This window comes from Calliphora vicina, chromosome 2 (genome assembly GCF_958450345.1).
Source record: "Calliphora vicina chromosome 2, idCalVici1.1, whole genome shotgun sequence".
Taxonomy (NCBI): Eukaryota; Metazoa; Arthropoda; class Insecta; order Diptera; family Calliphoridae; genus Calliphora; species Calliphora vicina.
The window spans coordinates 79,224,795-79,235,235 of record NC_088781.1 but is presented as its reverse complement, the minus strand read 5'-3'; the positions used below and the strand labels follow the sequence as shown (position 1 = coordinate 79,235,235).

General features: G+C 38.3%; 1 long non-coding RNA gene across 1 annotated transcript; it reads left to right on the top strand.

Moving 5' to 3' along the window:
- Positions 1-2,372: 2,372 nt before the first annotated feature.
- On the top strand, positions 2,373-9,332 carry LOC135951349 (uncharacterized). The gene is made up of 3 exons (XR_010575969.1): positions 2,373-2,491; positions 9,102-9,151; positions 9,215-9,332. It is a non-coding gene; the product is annotated as an uncharacterized LOC135951349 (long non-coding RNA).
- The last annotated feature ends 1,109 nt before the right edge of the window (positions 9,333-10,441 follow it).

Genomic DNA, 10,441 nt, shown 5'->3' with positions numbered 1-10,441 from the left:
TGTTCTTTAACTGAATATTCGAATTCGAATATACGATCAATGGTCAACTGAAAGCTTTTATTCAATGTTAATAATGCCCACAGATATATTACAGTTTGCACTGCTATTTAAAAGCATTATGCTACTTTTAAATCAGCCGTTAAAATCGTTATATTTGAATTCAAGTACAATTTCGTAACAATATTTTGTTTAATTTTCACTGTTTTTGTTGCAATTCAATCGTTTCATGCGGAAAGTTTTTCGATTCGAGAAATACAGCATCTACAAAATGAACTTTTACTAGCATGTGTAAACACTGAAGCAACTTGTAGACATTTCGATGTATTTTTGATAATAATACGTATTCTCAAATAAGTACCCAGCTAAAACTTCGCTTAGAAATCTACAATGTCTTTTTATACCCTTCGTGAGAAGGGTATATATAAGTTTGTCATTCCGTTTGTAATTTCTACATTTTTCATTTCCGACCCTATAAAGTATATATATTCTGGATCCTTATAGATAGCGGAGTCGATTAAGCCATGTCCGTCTGTCTGTCTGTCTGTCTGTCTGTCTGTCTGTCTGTCTGTCTGTCTGTCTGTCTGTCTGTCTGTCTGTCTGTCTGTCTGTCTGTCTGTCTGTCTGTCTGTCTGTCTGTCTGTCTGTCTGTCTGTCTGTCTGTCTGTCTGTCTGTCTGTCTGTCTGTCTGTCTGTCTGTCTGTCTGTCTGTCTGTCTGTCTGTCTGTCTGTCTGTCCGTCTGTCTGTCTGTCTGTTGAAATCAGTTTTCTGAAGACCCCAGATATCTTCGGGATCCAAATCTTCAATAATTCTGTCAGACATGCTTTCGAGAATTTTGCTATTTAAAATCAGCAAAATCGGTTCACAAATGGCTGAGATATGAGGAAAAAACCAAGACAACCTCGATTTTTAACCTATTTTTTTACCTATATCTGGATTACTAAGACATTAATATAGACAATATGGATATCTAATGATAGATATTTCAAAGACATTTTCAACGACGTATATAAGACCATAGTAAGTTGGACCTACAATGGGTCAAAATCGGGAAAAAAAATTTTGAACCCGAATTTTTTTTTTCAAAAAAAAATTGAAAAAACAAAAAAAAAATTTTAAAATTTAAAAAAAAAAATTTTTTAAAATTTAAAAAAAAAAATTTTAAAATTTAAAAAAAAAAAATTTAAATAACAATCGAAAAATTTTTTTTTCAAAAAAATTCAAAAAACAACTGGAAAAAAAATTAAATTTTGTTTACATAAAAATATTTAAAATTTTGAAGTATAATTTGGTGAAGGGTATATAAGATTCGGCACAGCCGAATATAGCACTCTTACTTGTTAATAATGTCTTTTTTAATAACTTACTTTTTAAGTAGTAAAGTCTAAAAAAACAAAACAAACAAACTGTTACTTTTTTTAATTTGCCCATTTTTTTATTGCATGTTTATTTTTAGAAAAACAGAAAAGAATATTACATTACTGTGTGAAAACCATTATTTGATGTACAATGAAATAACTAAGCAGCGGTGTAGTGAGCACAACGGCAGACTACCAAACAGAAGGTTGCAGGTTCGAATCGGGTCTGCGACTTATTTTTTTGTGTAAATAAAAATTCTATAAATAACTCTACTAACAAAACAACTTATTTCCGGCCAAAATATAAAGGATTACTTGTGGGACATCGCACAGTGGTATGAGAATAAAAAAGAGGGAAATAAATCTGTAACTTCTAAACCCTTACTCGGATTTGAATGAAATTTCACATGCCCAAAGAGGAAGTGTAGTCGAGTTTAACTTTTGAATTTGGACCTCATGAGCCCACCAGGAGCTGGACCAGGGGTTCCCAAAGTAGGACACCTCGGGTATGTTCAATTTTTAAAATGATCCTATTTCTTCGTCTGTGTTCCGATTTTAAAAACACATATAGTGTAACGTGGTTTTGTCGTCGGCTGAAGTAACTTAGTCGTGTCCAGGGTTTTACTTACGGGTCCACAAACCTTAAGTAATAAGACGATTATTTACCCTTTCTGGGGGTTAAAAATAAGTAAATCTTTTTATTGAATTTTATTCTTGGTTTAAAATACAATTATAAAAAGATACTACGAAAATAGCTACGATAAGATACGTCGGTCGGTTCGGCCACCAGGATCTCGTTAACGCAGGTTCGGGTTGTATAATCGGGATCGTTGCTAATAGGTTCGGGTTGTATACTCGGGATCGTTGCTAACAGGTTCGGGTTTCGGCTTAACGCAGGTTCGGGTTGTATACTCGGCTTAACAGGTTCGGGTATATATCAGGATCGGCTTAACGCAGGTTCGGCGTTCTGCATTCGGGTTCGGTGCTAGTGAGATCGGCTTTCGGCAGTGGCGAGATCGCATTTACGACGACTTAAAAATAATATATTACAAATAATTACATGGGTTCTTAGCTTAGGGGAACAGGCGACCGAAGTCACGGTAAGAACAGGCGACCGAAGTCACGGTAAGAACAGGCGACCGAAGTCACAGTTATTTATTAATTAGATAATACTCAACGCAAGGCCGAGTATTACCCTAGAAAAATACAACTAATTTCACAAACGTAAAATTAGTCGGCTCTTCAGTTATATTTCTATAATTTCCGAGACTTGAGGTGCAGATTCTTGTCTTGTGTGAACCGCCCCGAATGTAACAAAACCTTCTCTACTTGTACTTATTTCCAAATAAACTACATGGGAATTATATGACTGCTTGTTGTATTTTGTTTAATAAACAATGCAGTTAGTTGTTTTACTTATGAATGTATTAGTGTGATGTGTGTGGGTATGAACACAACATGTTGGTATGAAAACAACATGTTGGTATGAAATGTTTATGTTCGATTGAATATGTTAAATACAATAGGGGCGTTCAGACGGGATAAAAAAAAAAGAAATTAATATAAAATATATTATATTTTATACATATAACGGCCATTTTCACAATGTACGATTATTTCATTTTAACCGGAAAATTAACTAACTGTCGGTTTGTTTAACGGGGACCATTTAACCAACGGTTACCGATTTGCGTTTCACCATCATTTGATTACTTAACCAAAGCATTCAGTAGAAAGTATGGCAATAATGCATACATTTGTTTACGAAAAATAGTGTAATGAAAGATTGAAATATAAAAAATTGTCTAAAAGACGGCATAAAAAATAATAGTTTGTGTTTTCTTAGTGGTATAATAAAAAAAACGTATAAAACTCAAAAATATGAAGGTACCTAACCATAAAATTTACAGAACAAATTGAACAACAATTACTGAAAACCAACAAGCAAAAGTGCACATTTGTTGTTTGGTTTGTAAGTGCAATATCCGGGTGGTATATGGATCACCTCGTGCAAAATTTACTTTTCTTCGCTTTACACTTTTAAAAATTATAAATATTACAAAAATATAAATGTTTTTCCATGTTCTTTTATTATATTTCTTACAATTAAGATGCTAACCGGCGAAATTTGTTCGGTTATATTTAACAGCAACTTTGTTGTTAAATAGTGTCAATTAAGAATTAATCGTACATTGTGAAATTCAAATTAGCCTAACTTGCGGTTAAAGTTCACGTTAACTTTTAATCGTACATTGTGAGAATGGCCGTAAGAATATTAGTAAAAATAAATAAGTAATATAAAATAAAGGAAGAAATACAAGCGCTGTAAAGGGTACTTTATGTACATGTATGTAGAATTAGTCAAGGGAGTAATTCTACGTTACATCCCCCTCCTTCTTTGGAGAGCGATGCTTTCATCGGAGATCTGATTGAATTGTGGGCGAGTTTTGGTCCGTAGACCCGCACTACCTTAAAGGTAATATTAACCTTCCGAATTCTATAGCTTAGAAAAAAAATAAGGAAATAAATGTTGATATTATATATTAATATATATCTTAACCTAAGATGCTATTCTACAGCTTTTTTTTTAAATTTTTTTTTTAAATAATAATTATTTTTTTCTATAAATATATATGTATAAATATTTCTTAGAATAATATATATATAAATAATTAATAATTATTTGTCAACCATCGCCACCACTCGGCAATGCCCCTGGCATCGTAAACGAGCGAAATTACGGTTGAGGATCGTAACCTTTAACGGAGGGAACGAAGGCCGATGAATAAGGTACTGCATGTGCTTCGTGTACCTCTTAGGTCGGTTTATTTTAATATTTTGGAAGACCTGCTCCTCAGTGTATTTGGGATACCTCCGGGCCTTCGGTTTCGGTGTCTTCGGAGCGGTAGTCCGATTATTACCCGACACTGGTGTGTTCTTGAAGGTCGTCGGTAATTCGTTGGCAGCGCATCCGGATATTACGGTCGGGCCGAAGGAACTGGCCTTGATGGTACTCCGACTGTCGCTCGCGGAGCCGGGTATTAGTGGTGGACGAGAAGCTGGCATTGTAGGTTTCCGCTCCATGTGTACCCTTTGACGAACGATGCACAACTGGTCGATGTTGTTCAAAACCACTTCCTTTTATAGTAATTTATTTTATGAATTCACTGGGAATTATTTTATTATAGAAATGTTATAAATATGTTTTTTTTTTTTAATTTTTTTTTTATTTATTTATTTTATTTTTTTTATTTTATTTTTATTTATTTCTTTGGACATAGGTTTTCAAATCCTGGATATTAGCTCTAACTTTTCGGCTGTTTTGGTCTTCTAATTCGTAAACGTTAGAGCCAAGACAACGAATGATTTTAAATGGTCCATTGAACTTTTCTGCCAGTTTTTGGGCGAACTTGTCAGCTGCGGACGATAAGTGTCGCTCCTTTTTCCAGACTAATTCGCCAATCTTTGGTTGCCACTGTCGACGTCGTAAATTATAGTATTTAGCCTGTCGAGCGCTACCCTCTTGCTTTCGTAGTGCTACTTCCTTCCAAAATGTTTCTACTTTTTTATTTGGTTGTTCTTCGGTGGGACATAGGTGTTCATGTCTTAACTGTTTGGGGCAAATGGGGTTTCTTCCATATACGATTTCAGCCGGGGAAAATGTAGGGGTGTCGTTAATAGCTGTATTAATGGCGAATGCTATTTCGGGAAGTCGTGAGTCACAGTGACGATGATCCGCGCCGGTTTGCTGCGCGATCATCGTTTTAACTGTTCGATTGGTTCTCTCGGTCGGATTTTCATGAGGGGCATAAGGAGCAGTAGTGCAATGTTGAATACCCGAATTGTTAAGTAAATCCTCTACAACACGACTCGTGAATTGGACACCGTTGTCAGTTAAGAATATTTTCGGGCAGCCGAAACGGAAGATAATCCGTTCCCGTAAGGCCCTTACGACGTCTTTCGCCAACGCTTGTCGTGTGGGGACCAATTCGACCCACTTGCTAAATATATCAATTAGGACGAGGAGTGCGGTATGGCCGTTTGTAGAGCGCGGTAGGGGGCCCACAAAATCGGCTGCTACAATTTCCCAGGGAGCGCTACACTGCATTGTATTCATGAAACCGGCTGCTTTCCTTTGTTCGGGTTTGTATCGTGCACACACACTGCAGGATCGTACATATTGCGTGACATCCCTATACAAGCCTGGCCAGTAATAGTTCTCTTGGATTCGTTTCATGGTTTTATTAATCCCGAAGTGACCAGCATTGGGAGAGTCGTGATTTTCTTGCAAGACTCGTAAACGATCTTCCTGAGCTACACACATCTTCCATTCGGGTCTCGGGTCAACTACTGACTTTCGTGGTATATGTTTAAATAGTTGGTTTTGAATTAATTGAAAATCTGGATATTTCTTCCCATTTGTTAGAACAAGCTCTGACATTCGTTGATGTCAATCGGGGGTTGACACTGCCATTATGGTATCAATTTCGGTAGGTGGTAACGGGGCTCGGGACAGTGCATCGGCAACAATATTGAGACTTCCCTTTCGGTACTCGATACTAAAGTCGTACTGTTGGAGCTCTAAAGCCCAACGGGCTAGCCGTCCTGATGGATTCTGAAGTGAATGGAGCCATTTTAGCGAATGGTGATCGGTAATGACGGTGAAGTGGTATCCTTCTAAATATGGCCTCATTTTTCGAATTCCGTACAGTATGGCTAGACATTCTTGTTCTGTGGTGGAGTATTTCTTCTCTAGTTCGGTTAACGTGCGACTGGCGTAAGCTATAACCGATTCTGAACCCGAATGGCGTTGAAACAGTACGACTCCCAAACCTTCCAAGCTGGCATCTGTCTGCAAGAAAAAGGGATGTTCGAATCTAGGGCATCCGAGAACCGGGGCGCTGGTGAGTGTTTCCTTCCGATTTGTTAATAATTTAGAGAAATTATTAACAAATCGGCGATACCACGAAACCACGCCCAAAACCCGACGAAGTTCTTTCAAGTTCGTTGGAGCCGGTAGTTCTCTGATCGCTCTCACCTTGTCAGGATCGGTACAAATACCTTCTTGGGTAACCATATGTCCTAGATATCGTATACTCGTGCGAACGAATTCATATTTGTCGAAGTTTAACAACATTTGTGCTTTTTGTAAGAGAGAAAACACCTTATCCAGTGTATAAATGTGTTCCTTAAAGGTACGGCCTAGGACAATTATATCGTCGAGGTAGACAAAAACGAGAGGGTAAAGATCGGAGCCGATGATAGAGTCTAGAGCGCGTTGAAACGTTGCCGGAGCCGAGTGAAGTCCGAACGGCATGACCTTCCACTGGAACAACTCCCGGCCAGGGACGGTAAAAGCGGTGCAGGGTTTTGACGCCGGGGTGAGGGGTATTTGCCAATATCCGTTTTTGAGATCTAACGAAGATATAAATTTGGCTTCTCGTAGTTGATCTAAGATTGCATTAATTTGAGGTAATGGGTAGGCATCTGGTTCTGTAGCGGCATTCAGTTGACGGTAGTCGATACACATTCTCCACCCTCCTTGTTTCATTCGGGCGAGGACGATCGGAGAGCTGTAGGGACTTCGTGAGGGCTCTATGCGGTCTTCTGCTATGAGTTTGTTTACTTCTTCGTTTATGACTTCCATCATTGCAGGATTTCTCGGCATGTACCTCTGTTTGATTGGCTTTTGGTGTCGTAGGCGAATCTCGTGAGTAGCGACTGTGCATAATGCTTTAACTTTGTTGAATCGGGTCTTATGAGTTTCCAACAGTGAAGCAAGTTCGTCATTTTCATCCTCGGAAAGAAAATCACGACTAGTGAGCGAGTAGAGGGTTTCGGCTTCTTCGGGAGAGGTAGATCGTTCAAGGACTTCTCCGTTAAAGCATAATTCAACGTTTAAAGCACTTAGAAAATCAATGCCGAGTATCATGGGTTCCGCCAGTGTGGAAATAACCGAAGCTTGAAGTCGTGTTCTCTTCTCCTTGTAGGTTACTTCAATAGGGAATACGTCCAGACATGTTGCAAGTGATTGATCGGCCATTTGCACCATGCCTTGGGAACTAAGGGGGTTGACGCCCAAACTAAGTAAGTGCTGTTTTATGTAGATACGAGATGCCCCTGTGTCGATAAGAGCGGGTACTATCTCTCCATTAATCCCGACCGGTATATAATAACGGCCATCGGCTTTTGCAAATGGTTGTTCCCGAACTGGATTTACCTGATTTCTGCACTCACAGTCCCGAGAGAACACACCATCGAGTCCGCAGTATGAACAAAATAAACGAAATGGCCTCGTACAAGTCGTTCGTTTGTGACCAGTTCTTTAACACCTCCAACATCTCGTCTCACGACTGTAAACTGAAACAGCAACCATGTGTGAGGTTTGAGGACGTTCTTCACGTTTTAGAGTTTCAAACTCATCCGTTAGAGAGATAAGTTCGTCTAAATTGTTGAAATCGTTTCGACGAACATAATGACTATATTCTGTTCGAAGACCATCATAAATTCTATCTAAGTGGTTCTGCCGCCGAAGTTGAGGGTGTTGTCGGGACATCGTAAGCATGGTAAGTATGTAGTCCTTCGCACGTTCTCGTCCATTCTGCTTGCGGTTATAAAAATTTTGTTCGAGATGCGAAAGATACCGATTAGGTAGAAAGAACTTCTCTATCTCCTGTCGGAAAACGGCCCACGTGTTAATGGTATCTCGCTTAACTCGGTACCACTTTAGAGCGTTACCACTGAGTATATTAAGCATTGCTGGAAGCAGACGATCAAACGGTATGTGGTAACTCTCGGCCAATTCCTCAAATCGTTCAACGAATTCCATGAGATCGGTTTCTCCCGAGTAGTTTAAATTCCATTTTTGGATAGACATCATGATCTCCGTATCTGACAAGTCGCATCTCGGCGGTTTTGAGGGGACAGGTAATGAAATGCTCTCTTCGTATACTACAGACTTCTCGGCAGATTGAATTTGTTCCTCCAACTCCCGAAGTAAATTTTCTGTTGAAGCCCTCATTCGTTTTGTCCGAAGATTCTCCGATAACTGCCTTCGTAGGTGTTCAACCGTAAATCCCTTCGTTGGTATACCGGCGTTTCGGCACTGATCGATCAACTGGTCTTTTCGTAAAATATAAATCCAACCGACTGAATCTTTCTGAAGTGTTTCGCTTGTTGATGGCTTATCGTGTTTGCTATTTTCGTAATTTTGGCTCGATTCTTCCTCGTTGGCGCTGGTTTCGTTTTTTCCGCTATTCGATTTGGAATCAGGTCCTTGCTCGGGCGCCATTTTGTAACGTGGTTTTGTCGTCGGCTGAAGTAACATAGTCGTGTCCAGGGTTTACTTACGGGTCCACAAACCTTAAGTAATAAGACGATTATTTACCCTTTCTGGGGGTTAAAAATAAGTAAATCTTTTTATTGAATTTTATTCTTGGTTTAAAATACAATTATAAAAAGATACTACGAAAATAGCTACGATAAGATACGTCGGTCGGTTCGGCCACCAGGATCTCGTTAACGCAGGTTCGGGTTGTATAATCGGAATCGTTGCTAATAGGTTCGGGTTGTATACTCGGGATCGTTGATAACAGGTTCAGGTTTCGGCTTAACGCAGGTTCGGGTTGTATACTCGGCTTAACAGGTTCGGGTTTATATCAGGATCGGCTTAACGCAGGTTCGGCGTTCTGCATTCGGGTTCGGTGCTAGTGAGATCGGCTTTCGGCAGTGGCTTAGGGGAACAGGCGACCGAAGTCACGGTAAGAACAGGCGACCGAAGTCACGGTAAGAACAGGTGACCGAAGTCACGGTAAGAAGTCACGGTAAGAACAGGTGACCGAAGTCACGGTAAGAACAGGCGACCGAAGTCACGGTAAGAACAGGCGACCGAAGTCACGGTAAGAACAGGCGACCGAAGTCACGGTAAGAACAGGCGACCGAAGTCACAGTTATTTATTAATTAGATAATACTCAACCCAAGGCCGAGTATTACCCTAGAAAAATACAACTAATTTCACAAACGTAAAATTAGTCGGCTCTTCAGTTATATTTCTATAATTTCCGAGACTTGAGGTGCAGATTCTTGTCTTGTGTGAACCGCCCCGAATGTAACAAAACCTTCTCTACTTGTACTTATTTCCAAATAAACTACATGGGAATTATATGACTGCTTGTTGTATTTTGTTTAATAAACAATGCAGTTAGTTGTTTTACTTATGAATGTATTAGTGTGATGTGTGTGGGTATGAACACAACATGTTGGTATGAAAACAACATGTTGGTATGAAATGTTTATGTTCGATTGAATATGTTAAATACAATAGGGGCGTTCAGACGGGATAAAAAAAAAGAAATTAATATAAAATATATTATATTTTATACAAATAAGAATATTAATAAAAATAAATAAGTAATATAAAATAAAGGAAGAAATACAAGCGCTGTAAAGGGTACTTTATGTACATGTATGTAGAATTAGTCAAGGGAGTAATTCTACGTTACAATAGAATCTCCTCGTCGAGCACTACATAAAACCTCGTCATAGCTATCAATTATCTCTTATAGCTTAGGAGATATTCGCATTTGAAAATTTAATTTTCAACATTTTTACCCACCCTACTCCAGTTTTTTGGTGACCGCGGTTCCAAATATTCCCCGATTTTATCAATTTTTCTTTTATCGGATTAACAATAGATGTATATATGAAATAAATAAAGAAGTGTTTAAAAATCATGACTGAGTCCAAAGTTACATGCATTTGAATTTAAAAAAATTAAAAAGGCGATTTTTCGCAATTTTTTGGGGAAAAAAGTACTTTTATTCTTTTTAAGTAATCTAAAAAATTTCTAAGAGGATGTATAATGAATTTGTACTTTTTGAAAAGCTAACTTTACGTCAAATATTTTAAATGAAAAAATGTATACTTTTTGATACCTAGTAATACTAGGTATGTACATACATGGATGTATGTATAAACAACTTACCATTTAAAGGGCTCATGGACAGCGGAGCTACCATAAGTTGTCTAGGTAATAATTGTTTAAACAATATTAACAAAATGAATGCCAAAATATTGGATTTTAAA